The sequence below is a fragment of the Microcaecilia unicolor genome, chromosome 6 (assembly GCF_901765095.1).
Source record: "Microcaecilia unicolor chromosome 6, aMicUni1.1, whole genome shotgun sequence".
In the NCBI taxonomy this organism is placed as follows: domain Eukaryota; kingdom Metazoa; phylum Chordata; class Amphibia; order Gymnophiona; family Siphonopidae; genus Microcaecilia; species Microcaecilia unicolor.
Window position 1 is genome coordinate 181,876,124 of NC_044036.1, and position 12,774 is coordinate 181,888,897.

A 12,774-nucleotide genomic window follows, 5' to 3' on the forward strand; every position below is an offset into this window, starting at 1 on the left:
TGGTCTTACCCGGCGTGCATTGTTTCTCCCAGAGCCGGATTTGTCTGTTGTAATTGGATCCCAAAAGGAGAGAGCGAAAGGGAGGGGACCGGGATATTCCTGAGCCTGTGGTCTGCCTCTCTTGTCAAGCTGTTCATTGTTCCCTGCTGATGTCACCCTCCCCCCCCCCCCCCACCCCACCCAAGACAGACAATTGTCAGAGCCACACCACGCCTGGACAATGTTGGACTAAGAGGCGCAGCGCTGCTGTGGAGAAGATACTGAAAAGGTGAGAGGGGGGGGGGGGGGGAGAGGAGGCAGGGGGGTGGGGATCGCCTCACGATAAGGAGGATTTGGGGGGGGGGGGGGGTGGACAACTGAAGAAGGCTTAACCTACCTTGATGTGCTTGAGGCTTCAGGGGATCAGGTGGTGCCTTCTCACCCTTTCAACTTACTCTGGGCTGCTGCACTTTTTCTACCCCACTCCGTGGTTCCGATGGGGTATTTTAAGGGGTAAAAGAGATGCTGGCGGACTGGCACCGTTTCAGCTCCTACCCTGCCTGCATCCTGGGTGGATGTTGCAAATGTGTGTGGGAGAAATCACTGCTATACCCAGGCAAGCTCAAACACAGCCTCTTTCTTCTTTTTTTATTCTCCCCCCCCCCCCCCCCCCGAATTTCTTTTTCTCCTCTCCATCCCCCCTTTCAGGTCACTTTTTCTCTGCTCCTTTGCGTCTCTCGTTTCTGTTCTGCTCCGCTTTCTCTATATTCACTTTCACGCTTTCTTCCTGCCGTCTCGTTCCTGCTGTTTCTTGCTCTGCACTTTGTAGGCGTTCTTCAATGCTAGATATCCTGAATCCTGATTAGCGACGTTGAGGGTCTCTTATATTCTTAATTAAAAAGCCAGGTCTCTGGTGACAGATACAAGTCACAATCCCCAGACAGCAGCTGGGGGTGGGCGGTTGGACAGATCAAGGCAGAGAGGTAGATGAAGAGTGGGCTATGGTAGGAAATCAGCGCGTTGGACCTATAGAAGTTGCCCAGTGAGTTCATTCAAGTTATCTTATCTAAGCCCTGTGTCACTGAATTCTTGAGCATACAGAAATAGCAGTGTGAAGTCTACCAGATTCCTCCTCTGTGTTAAACCTTGCTCCATAAACTCAGGGACAGTGCAAAAAAAATCTGTAAGGCTCCATACCTCCCCCCCCCCCCCCACAAATGTAATAATCACCCTAACACCATCTCCTGGATTAGTACTCTAAAAATGCATATTTGGACATTGAAACAAATTTGTAAAAGCTATTCACCTGAAAAATTGGCTCTCTGAAAATTCTCCACCCTCCTGTAGGTAAAAGTAAGGGGTTGATGGATTTTGAGTTTTGTGTGACTGCCAGGTTCTATTGTTTTGTTTTGAGTGGAGCAGCCCTTTGCTTCTCCGCTCCTTTCAAAAGCTGCCACCTTAGGCGACTGCCTAGAATATCTGATGGGTATGCCAGCCCTGTTTAAACCCTAGAGCAGCTCAGAGGACCAAAATGCCAGACAGAGCCACCTTCAAATGTATTATATATTGAAAAGGTTTTCCTGGAACCCCCCCCCCCCCTCCACAAATGTAGAGAGTGTACAGGCAGATTCTTTGTTGTCTGAAACCAGGCTCTATGCCCTGACTGGCGGACAGTTCCACTGCAGGGATCTGGTAATGTCTGAGGAAGTTTGCCCTGGCCTATATGATGTCACTGAAACTAGGGCTTTATGAAATCACTAGAACATTATGAGGTCATACTGCTGTGGAGGAGGAATGGTGCTAATTCAGTTAAGCATTTTGGGGTGGAGGGGGGGACAACCCCTCCAAACCAGCATCATAGGAACTTTACGATGTGTGTGTGCAGTCCTGGCTCATGGACTACATTAATCTGTCTAAAATGCTGACTCACTAAAGAGATTATTCACTTAAGAAAAACTCATTTTTGCAAATGGATGAATGTTGTTATTGAGAGTGATACCACTGAATTCTAAGGAGTCAGGGTCAAGGGGAGCTTTGTTTATATGTATATGGAGGGCAGGGAGAGATGTACGACAGTCCTCTTTCTATGTCTTCTTCGTGGAATCTACTTTATTCTATAGTTTGAAAAGAAAGATGTAATTAATTGATTTTGTTGGTGGAATATTAACTGTGGGTATCCTCACGCTACAAGATTTTTTAAAGTGCTCTGAGATGATTTTATAAGCTTATCAGAAATATTACTATGTGCCATCTTAAACTGAGAGGACGGTAAAGTGGAGAGAAGCAAGAACCGCTCACGTGTCAGCATACAATACAATTTCTATTTGTATACTGTTCTTGGTGCAATCAGTAGGTCACATGTGTACTGCACCCATGACCTGAGTTTGAATCCTGCACTTCTGTCAGATAGCCAGCCTTTGTCCAACTCCACTTTCAGTTGGCGAATGAATACTGGGGGAGGGGGGGGAGGGAAGATATAAAGATGACTGAGGAAGACATTGGCAAATCACACGGCTAATGCTCTGCCAAAAACTATCATGCAAGCGGCAGTCCCCATAAGTTTGTGACTTGTTACTTGCACATAGGGGACTACTTTTACTTTCCTCAAAAGAAACCTTGGAGTGGTTCAAATCATAATAATCAAAAAATGCAATAATAACATATCAGAATATTACAAAAATCCCTGAAACACTCCAATCCAAATCCTGTTCTCACTAGAGACAGAGGTTTGCACCCACCCACTAAACTGGTAGAAATGACACTGTTTAACATTCCCCAATGAGCTTGAGCAGGGATTGTCCTTCTATGTTAAATTGTACAGCGCTGCGTAACCCTAGTAGCGCTTTAGAAATGTTAAGTAGTAGTAGTACGCCATGCCCCCTCCCTACCCATCTTCAAATCAATGCTCAAAGCCCACCTCTTCAATGTCGCCTTCGGCACCTAATCACTACACCTCTTCTCAGGAAATCTTAACTACCCCAACTTGACATTTTGTCCTTTAGATTGTAAGCTCTTCCGAGCAGGGACCGTCCTTAATTGTTAATTTGTACAGCGCTGCGTAACCCTAGTAGCGCTCTAGAAATGTTAAGTAGTAGTAGTAGTAGTTTAACATTCCCCAATGAGCTCCTAGTGATGCTGACTATATCTGACTGTGTTTGCTCTAAATGACTTCTCCCATTTGCAGAGGGAAGGCTATGGCATTTTACGAGCTTCCCCCCCCAAAAGCCGAAGCTAAAATGTTCTCGTACTTACCCCATGCAGTGGGGTGACTGATGTTCTATTATTATCTAGAATCACGAAAGGCAAATGTTTGGCACAGTGACTTAGCTCTTTTACTGTGGGCTTGCTGTGTGATGATCCGGCTACTGCTGGGCTACCACAGGAGCCTGCCCCTACTGCTTGCCATTTCTGGCGCTGAAAAAATAGTGGTAATCGAGCAGCACGGTGGCAAACCGATGCCACCACAGGGGTCCTTTTACTGAAGCTTGGTAAAAGGACCCCTTAGGTATACAGTAAAGGAAAACTCTTAACTTCCGGCCCCATTAACCATGACATGAACTGGAAGCCGTAAACCAGTTGTATCTGTGGAATCTACACATCTTACTCTTATAAAGTGACTTTCATCAAGGAAACTGCTGATGACTTTCCTTCAAAATACATATCTGATATACACCTACTACTACTCCCAAACGGTTTTACAATAACTAAAAAATGTGTATTTTTAAAAAAAAGTGCATGTGATATATGTGAAATGCCCTCCCGCGGGAAGTGGTGGAGATGAAAACAGTAATGGCATTCAAACATGTGTGGGGTAAACACAAAGGAATCCAGTTTAGAAGGAATGGTTCAGTGGAATCTTAGCGGAGATTGGGTGGCAACGCCGGTAATTGGGAAGCAAAGCCAGTGCTGTGCAGACTCTAAGTTTTATGCCCTGATCGTGACTGAATAGATATGGATGGGCTGGAGTGTAAATTTTAAGGGGCTTCAATGTTAGCTTCAGAACGTTTAGTACAAGAACAGTCGGTCTGTGCCCTGAGAATGGCAAGGACAAATCAAACTCAGGTATAAAGTATCACATACCGTGTATGAGCTTATCTTGTTGGGCAGACTGGATGGACTGTACAGGTCTTCTTTATCTGTCGTCATTTACTATGTTACTATGAAACAATAGAAAATTATGACAGTCTGTTTTAATCTAATTTAATTTCTAAGGAATCCTTGTTGTCCAAAGTCTTTGAAAGTTCCTCCTCTGTAACCCTTCTCACCATTATGAATCTAGTTATATCAGGCAGTGCTGTGCTATTCATCATCAGAGTTGCACTTTAACGTGAATGGCTGAAGAATAGATTCTGTAAGAAAGGTTTTTGAAAACACAGGGCTTGAACCATAATATTTATTTATTTAGATTTGGCTCACACCTTTTTCAGTAGAAGCTCAAGGTGAGTTACATTCAGGTACTTTGGATGTTTCTCTGTACCAGGAGGGCTCACAATCTAAGTTTGTACCTGAGGCAATGGAGGGTTAAGTGACTTGCCCAAGATCACAAGGAGCAACAGTGGGATTTGAACCGGCCACCTCTGGATTGCAAAACTGGTGCTCTAACCACTTGGCCACTCCTCCAAAAGAGTAGGGGTCTAGTCTTTTGTCCAAAAAGGCATGCAAGCATATGAAATAAACACGCTAAGATCAAGGAAACACGCTAGAAAGGAAACCAGGAATTATATCAGAAAAGGAAGCAGCAGAAAAACAGACTTTGATGCTTTGAAGAATCCACGAGTTCTGGTGCTTTTTTTTCCCAAAGTCCAGTCCGGGACTACCCCTTGTCAGTCAGGTTTTCAGGATATCCACAATGAATATGCATGAACTTGATTTGCATATGCTGTCTTCATTATATGCAAATCTCTTTCATGCATATTTATTATGGATATCCTAAAAACCCGACTGGCGAGGAATACTCCAGGACAGGACTTGGGAAACACTGTCTTAAGGAGTCCTTTTCCAAAGGCACGCTAGCCGTTTTAGGGCACGCTAATCATTAGCTTACGCTAGACGCTAGCAACATCCATGGAAATATATGGGCAACTCTAATGTTTATCATGTGTTTATTTTTAATGCGCTAGTGCGCCTTTGTAAAAGGACCCTGTTGTTAGGCTTTGGAAATACTGATCAAGCTTTCCTATATAATTCCCAGTTCCCCTCAAAAGAGTGCACAGTCATATGTGAATGAGATCACGGTGTATGTATATGGAAAAGCAAAGCAGGGAGAGGACTTTATTAGACACTAGTAAAAAAGGCTCGTTTCTGAAGCCAAGGAAACGGGCCCTAGGCAGGCAATTACTCCCCCCCCCCGCGCTACGGCCCCCTCACCCCCCCTGTACCGCAGAAAACCACCCCCCCCCCGCCATTGTGTACTACCTGTGCTGACGGGGGACCCAAACCCCCGTCAGCCGAAGTGTTGTTGTGCCCTTCGCGTTCCTTCCTCATCTTCTCTAGAAGTTCCTCTGCGTGCGTCGTGCGTCGTGCGTCTGACTTCAGACGCACGCAGAGGAACTTCCAGAGAAGATGAGGAAGGAATGCGAAGGGCACAACAACACTTCGGCTGTTGGGGGTTTGGGTCCCAATGCAGCACAGGTAGTACACAACGGCGGTGGGGGGCGGTTTTCGGCGGTCCGGGGGGGCGACAGGTTCACGGAGGGGGGTCGAGGGGGCCTTAGTGAAGGGGGTGACAGATGATTCCGAGGCAGGGGGAGGAGTAGGGAAACATGCTGCGTGTGTTTCCCTACTCTTCCCCTTGCCTTGGAATCAGCTGTCATGACGTCAGTGACGTCAGTGCGTGTCTGCCTAGCAGACCACCTCCAGCCTAGGGAGCTACAGTCCCAGGCACAGAAAGTTGGAGGTGAGAATTATTATATAGGATGTGATCAATGTGCCATTAACATCATGAAATGGATATATGGAATAACTGTTCTCAAGCTAATGCAGTCTGCTTTTTAGGATATCCATGACCAACATAGGCACATAAGCATTGCCATACTGGGAGAGACTGAAGGTCCATTAAGCTCAGTATCCTGTTTCCAAAAGTGGCCAATCCAGGTCACACGTGCCTGGCAAGATCCCAGAACAGTAAAACAGATTTAAGATATAAGCAGTGGATTTTCCCCAAGTCTATCTTAATCATGGCATATGGATTTTTCTTCTAGGAAAGCATCCAAACCTTTTTTAAACACTGCTAAGCTAATTGTTTTTACCACATTCTCTGGCAACAAATTCCAGAGTTTAATAACATGCATGAGGTAGCTTTACATATGATAGAAGCAGTGAATGCCAGTCTATGCCAGTGGGGCTCACAGGGGCAAAGGAAAACTGGTTGGAGGAGCCAAACAAACCATTATCCTGCCCTGCCCCCAAGCTCTCTAATTGCTGATGATGTGAAGGGCAAAATATTGGTAGGTCCCTTGCCCCAGTGGCCTACCCCATACCACTGCCTATGGGTGCTCACATATTAAATCCAGCCCTGCATATCAAAGTCTATTCAAGTTCCATTCATGCATCCATGATTTCAAAGTTTGACACCATTTGTAGAGGAGGATAATCTAAGAATTTAGAAGTAGAAACAATTTGCCTCGTTGAAGGAAGTTTAACTTGAATGAGGGCTGGGATCAAGGTGATTGAATTCAGCAGTGGGAAAATTCCCATAGCTATTTCTCAGTCACTACTGCTAAGCAAGACGGCATCTGTAGTGCTTTCTATAGCTTGTGAGATCCACTGTAGCTAGATTTCCAAGTGGGGCTCCCACTTCTTATTTTCATGGAGGCATAGACAGAATCAAACATTACTTTTAATCCAGGAAAATGAAAGTAGAAAACCTTCATATGGTGGATCCAGTGGTGTAGCTAGGTGGGGCCACGAGGTCTTGGGCCCCCTCAAATTTCTTCTGGGCCCCTGGTTTTGCTGGCAGGGGTCCCCAACCCCCGCCAGCTGAAGCCTTCATCCAACGCTGGTCTCCAGCACCTTCGCGTTGCCTTCCCTGCTCTTTCTTCCCCTCACGTCCGGCACTCTCCTTTTAGTGAAACTGAGCATGCTCAATTTCACTAAAAGGAGTGTGCAGGATGTGAGGAGAAGAGAGAGCAGGGCAGGCTACGCAGTGGCACCGGAGACCGGCGCTGGACAAAGGCTTCAGCTAGTGGAGGTTGGAGACCCCCGCCAGCCAAGGTATTTGCAGTGGTGAGGCGGTGGGGCGGTGGCGGAGGGGGGGGGCAGCACACCAAAATATGCCCCCCCCACTTCGGGCTCTGGCCCCCTCCCACCTTGAGCTCTGGCTATGCCCCTAGGTGGATCATACCTGAAAGAAGGCCCTGATGCACAAAAGTCGCTATTAAACACCGTGCATGTTTATATCTGCAGTTGAACTTAACAATTTTGAAACAGCGACTGATGCTCAAAGAAATCACATGCAAATGAGATAAATGGAAAACTTGAAAATGGCTTAGTAGGGAAAGAGCTTAGCACATGTGCAGAACAGAAAGCTTGGCTTTCCAGTCCTATGGCGCACAAGACCAGCTACAACATAGAAAATGTGTATTTGTGTTTAAGCTATAAAATCTTGTTTACTTTCTTTAGAAGGCTATTGCAAAATAGTTGCAGTAACTTAAGAATTTGCAATGGGGATAAGTTACAAAGCTTACAAAGAAAATGCTCTGTCCATGAATCATTTGTTCAGTTGAAGTGGGATTTTTTTTTTTTTTGGGGGGGGGGGGGTTATTTTTTGGTTTGTTTACATTTGTTAGCCCTTGTCTGCTGAGTGCTGGGCAGTTCAACACAAGTATTCTACACAATCAAGCAAACTGTAGTGCAAGCAGACTACTCCCCATATGACAGCTCCAGACCTGCTGGAAAATTTTGCATGTTAAATGTTGGTGCTCAGTGCACAGAAATATCTGTGCATTGCTCGGAATGCTCATTTTAATACTAATGAGCTCATTGTAAGCATAGGATGCAGAAACCCTTTGTGCATTAGATGCTAAATAATGTTTGATTTAGACTGGCTACAACCGATCTAAAGCAAATGTTGCAAGCATGGTAAGCTTTGTGCTTCGGGCCCTAAGTGAGAGCTTCTATGCTAACTCACTTAAATATGAAAGCAGGGTGAGAACAGGGATTGGAAGTCTTAGATGGTTGCAGAGAAGACAGATTTTGTATTCTTTGTGTAAACAGAACTTTTTTGGGGCAGGGCTAGCCCAACCACTAAGCAAACTAGACAGCTGCCCAGGGCGGAAAAATTTGGGGGTGGCACCATAGCAGCCATCAGCTTATCTAAACAAGACCCATAGGCTAGATTCTATAAATTGCGCTGAAAAATGGAAACGATGACGCTAAGCAATCCTATAAAGGGTGTGCTTAGTGTCGATTCCTACAACCTAACTTTAGGCACCAGACTTACAATAGTGGAGACCCAGTATCCTGTAATAATGCACACAACTTTTTGGAATGCCCCTGACACACCTATGCCCCTCCCATGACCACACCCCCTTTTGAGTTACACGGAATAGGATTTGAGCATCATGTTATAAAATAGTGCACGTGCAAATCCTAATTGGTGCTAATTAACATCAATAATTGGTTGCTAGTGGCTCATTGGATAAAGGCTCATTAGCTAATAACACTCAAATCTGGGCACCATATGTAGAGTCTGAGGGATAATGAGCAGTGTAAGGTGTTAAGCATCAACACATGCTCAAGGTCTGCCAGGTCCTGCCCCCCTCCAAACTTTCTGTTTTGAAGTGGAAGGGATCCTGCAGGGCTTCAGTATGCATTAAATGCTCAAGGCCCCACAAAATAATTAAGAATTGTATTTGTGAAAACATGGATGAGAAATGCAAGAAGTTGCACTCAGAATGAGGACGTCATAATGCCTTTGTATCAGTTCATGGTGTGACCGCACCTTGAATACTGTGTGCAATTCTGGTCAACATATCTCAAAAAAGATATATTGGAATTAGAAACGGTACACAGAAGGGCGACGAAAATGATGAAGGGGATGGGGCAACTTCCCTATGAGGAAAGGCTAAAGCAGCTAGGGCTCTTCAGCTTGGAGAAAAGACGGCTGAGGGGAGATATGATAGAGGTCTATAAAATAATGAGTGGATTGGAACAGGTAGACACGAATTGCTTGTTTATTCTTTCCAATAATAATATGACTAGGGGGCACTCAATCAAGCTACAAAGTAGTAAATTTAAAACAAATCAGAGGAAATATTTTTTCACTCAACATGTAATTAAACTCTGGAATTTGTTGCCAGAGAATGCATTAAAAGCAGTTAGCTTAGCAGGGTTTAAAAAAAGGTTTGGCTAATTTCCTAAAAGAAAAGTCCGTAAGCCATTACTAAGATGGACTTGGAGAAAGCCCACTGCTTTTTTCTAGGATAAGCAGCATAAAATGTATTATACTGTTTTGTATCTTGTCAGGTATTTTGTAACCTGAATTGGCCACTGTTGGAAACTGGATGCTGTGCTCGATGGACCTTCGGTCTGTCCCAGTATGGCAACACTTATGCTTTTATGTTCTGATGGGATATAAATGAATCATTCTGATACCACCCTGCTTCCTCTTATACAACAGAATTTTACATTTCTGACTGTCATGACATAAAGGATCAAACATACCACAAAAAGTGGAAAAACTGTATTGAGCAATAAAGTGTGCAACATATAATGTATATATCACTCCCTTCCGCAAATATCTGTGAGAAAACATTTCCAAAGCTATGCTTCTGGATGCATGTTCCTCTCATTTCTAAGAGTAATGTATTTTGCTGAAACTAATCAACCAAATGCAGTCTGACTTTGGTCCCTGGCTGAGCATTAGCAGCCCCTGCCAGATCCTTACAGTTAGTCTTAGCACAGTCTAATCTACTCTCCAGTGGAAAATAGAAACAACGACTTTACAGGGAGACCTGAAAGCGAGGGGATTTGAAGCCAGGTTACCTGTTCAACTGAAATCTTTTATTCCACAGGTTAGTCACACTGCTTGCGTTATCTCTCTATATAAAAGGCAACACCATCTCTCTTCTCTCTATATAAAAGGCAACACCAACGTTCTATGAAGCCTCCAGCCGGAAGTGTGAAGGGTTTCCCTATGAGTGTCTGCCCCGCCCTCTCTGTAACACAGTCAGTGAAGGAAAACAGCAGAGCAGGAAATCAAATCGCTGGCTCTGTAACAGTGAAGGACTCAGAGTGGGGAGGAGAGAGAGGCCAGAGGGCAGGGACACACACACTCCCACATGCACACAGAAGAAAACATTGCTAGCCCCCGTTTCATTTGCATCAGAAACGGGGCTTTTTTACTAGTAATAAATAAAAGCAAAACAAAAGTTGGAAAAATAATGTGATACCTTTTTATTGGACTATTTTAATACTTTTTTTGACTAGCTTTTGGAGGCTAAAGCCTCATTCCTCAAGTCTAGATTGTACACTGAGGAAGGATCTGTTCAAAATGATTGGGAATGCTAATCAAAATGTGTATTACATTGATGTAATAAAATGGTATCACCCCATGTTACATTTTGTTCTATTTTTATTGCCAGTTTTTAATATAGTGATTTGAATATGTCAGTTTTGAAGTTTACATCTGCTGTCTTTGTATTTTGCACAGTACAGGGGGACATGCATCACTGTTTCTCTGGTGTTGTTGCAGTCTGGATTCTTGGAGTTTCAGTTTAGCTTTTGTCTACATATGTCTAGTTTTGATTTGTGGTTTCTTATTCTATACTCGGTGAGAATCTATCTGGGTTTGTAAGTGAAAAAGGGCCAGATATTCTTTTACTATTAAATGTCTATATAGGATTGATCTGTAGTCTGGCTTGTTTAATTTTCCAGTAGGTTTGTTGATGTTCAAGTGCTCACTGCAAAGTATGGTGCTGTCTTTTCCTAGTTAGGCCCTTGTTGTGTGATTCTGGGAAGTTAGCGATATCATGGTATGGTAGAATTCCTCCGAGTGACTTTTGTAGGGTTTTATATTACTTCACAATATGTTTGTGTGACAGTATGGATAGTGGCAGGGCATGGGCATTTACATACACAGTCAGCAGGCAGGGTAAATCAGAGCAGATATTCTTTTATTAAACAACAAAAGGTACCAGCAGTTTGTTCTCATCATTGATCTGGCATTCAAACATAGGCAAATCATGCCAATAAAAGGGGAAAAAAACCTACACACCAATCCAGAAGAAATAAAGAGAATAGGGATAAAACAAAAGGCCTTTCAATAAAATCCGACTGAGACTCTTCTGTTAATTAAAACATGAGCTGTAGCGAATCCAATATTAATTGTAGTACCCAAGGTCTCATTACAATATTCAAAGACTCAACATGGAGCTGTGTTTCGGTGTTCACATGTCTAACTCAGGAGTCAAATGATATGCGTTGCAGCACTAATTATCACGTAGAGCAAAGTAGAGACCTGAGCTCACCCACCACCAATCCCAAAACTTTTCTACTTGATCGTTGGTGCTATGATGTTTATCCTGAGGCAAGCATGTGAACCCCAAAACACAGCTCCGTGTTGAGTCTTTGAATATTGTGATATTAGAATCACTACAACTCGTTTTAATAAACAGGTTTTCCAGTGGCGTAGCCAAGGGTGGGCCCAGGTGGACCCAGGCCCACCCATTTTGGGCTCAGGCCAATCCAGTAGCAGCACACTGTGTGGCTGGCGGGGATTCCCATGCCCCACCAGCTGAAAACTCCCAATGACTGTCCCTCCTGCATACCTTGTAAATAGCAGATCTTCGCCTGCAGCCAGCAGTGACTGATACATACTGCTCGCACCGGCCCCACAGCCTTCCCTCTGACGTATTCCTGCCTATGTGGAAATAGGAAGTTGCATCAGTGGGAAGGCTGTGGGGCCAACACGAGCAGTGTGTATTATTAGTTGCTGCTTGCTCCCAATGAAAATCTGCTATTTAAAAGATATGCGGGAGAGGGGGGATGTTTGAGAGACCATATGGCATGCAGGTGAGAGAAGGAGAGACCAAATCACCTGTAGAATGGGGCGGGATTCTTCTGCCCACCCATCTTGGGCCCAGGCCCACCCAAAATTGGGTGTCTGGCTATGCCCCTGCCTCGACAGTCTCAATTGGATTTTATTGAAAGGCTGTTTGTTTTATCCCTATTCCCTTTGTTTCTTCTTTATTCAAACATAGGCAATAATCAAATGGAAGTTAAGTTTCACACAATAAAAGGGAAACTGCACTCTTGTCAGGTTTCCCAAAACCCAACATCTCTTCTACACACCCACATTGATCAGCTTCTAGCAGGCTCAATTTCCAATTCCTCAATATAAACTTCCTACCTTGGCCCATCTTCAGACACAACAGACACAAGCTTGGAAAACAACTTTCACAATATACTATTTCTACCTTGGCTCATCTTCAAAAACTGCACCACAGCTAGCAAACTCTCTTGGGGAATCCTAATCTTCCTTCCTTGGCCCATCCTCAAACACTACAGCCAAAGCTAGGACACTGTCCTGGTGGACCCTGATCTTCCTACCTTGGCCCGTCTTCAGACACTACAGCCCAGGTTTATAAATGCTCTTGGAGTACCCTTTTCTTCTGGCTCTGGGCCTCTCTGTTCTGTTTCTTCTCTATTGTAACTTCTTCTAACTGGGCCCCACCCTCCTGGTTAAGCAGCCTAATAATGCCTCTCTTAATGTGACCCTGTGAGCCACTCCATCACAGCTTCGTACTGGATTTTGGATTTAGCTCATGCTTTTCTCAGTAGTAGCTCAAGGTGAGT

The 12,774-nt window shown here is 44.3% G+C and overlaps 1 protein-coding gene across 1 annotated transcript in view; it reads left to right on the forward strand.

Annotated features, from left to right (window-relative positions):
- Positions 1-201: 201 nt before the first annotated feature.
- The window catches only part of PCBP4 (poly(rC) binding protein 4), a 216,026-nt gene continuing 203,453 nt past the window's right edge, over positions 202-12,774 (forward strand). The window contains exon 1 of the mRNA XM_030205843.1: positions 202-268. The gene's annotated coding sequence lies outside the window, so the exon portion shown is untranslated. The remainder of the gene's footprint in view (positions 269-12,774) is intronic.